Source organism: Gymnogyps californianus, chromosome 21 (assembly GCF_018139145.2).
Source record: "Gymnogyps californianus isolate 813 chromosome 21, ASM1813914v2, whole genome shotgun sequence".
In the NCBI taxonomy this organism is placed as follows: domain Eukaryota; kingdom Metazoa; phylum Chordata; class Aves; order Accipitriformes; family Cathartidae; genus Gymnogyps; species Gymnogyps californianus.
The window spans coordinates 6,715,244-6,715,748 of NC_059491.1; positions in this window are offsets into that span (position 1 = coordinate 6,715,244).

Consider the following 505-nt stretch of genomic DNA (forward strand, 5'->3'; position numbering starts at 1 on the left):
TAGACATGCAGGAAAATTCAGACAGTATTTACTGCAGAATTAAATAACCTGTCCTAAAACTATTTCAGTATCCCTAAATGAACATTCACTACCACACTTGCTCAGATAAACATGGGGGCTCACTTTGAAATGAAAAAACCATCAGTTCACTGCTGGAAATAACAGGAAAAATGTCCTTAGTGTTGTTCCTTAAATATTTTTTAAGGACAGTTTGCAGAAGGGAGGGAACTCCCTGAACACCTCGCTCTGCCTAAATACCCTTTCCCTCTTTGCTAAATAAAAGTCTTCTGAAAGCCACAACAGCTCCTGTAACTTTAAACCTGGGCTGAGATCATAATTTTAGTACTGACCAAACAGAGTGCAGAGGGCGGGCCTGGCTCTTCTTTGAGGACCACCTTAGGCATGCTCCCACCCCTTGGCTAAAGAAAATAATGCCGACTCCACTCAGTTTTCTTTAGCTGTATAGTTATCATCTGGGAAAACCTTCCCCCTTTAGACTACAGTA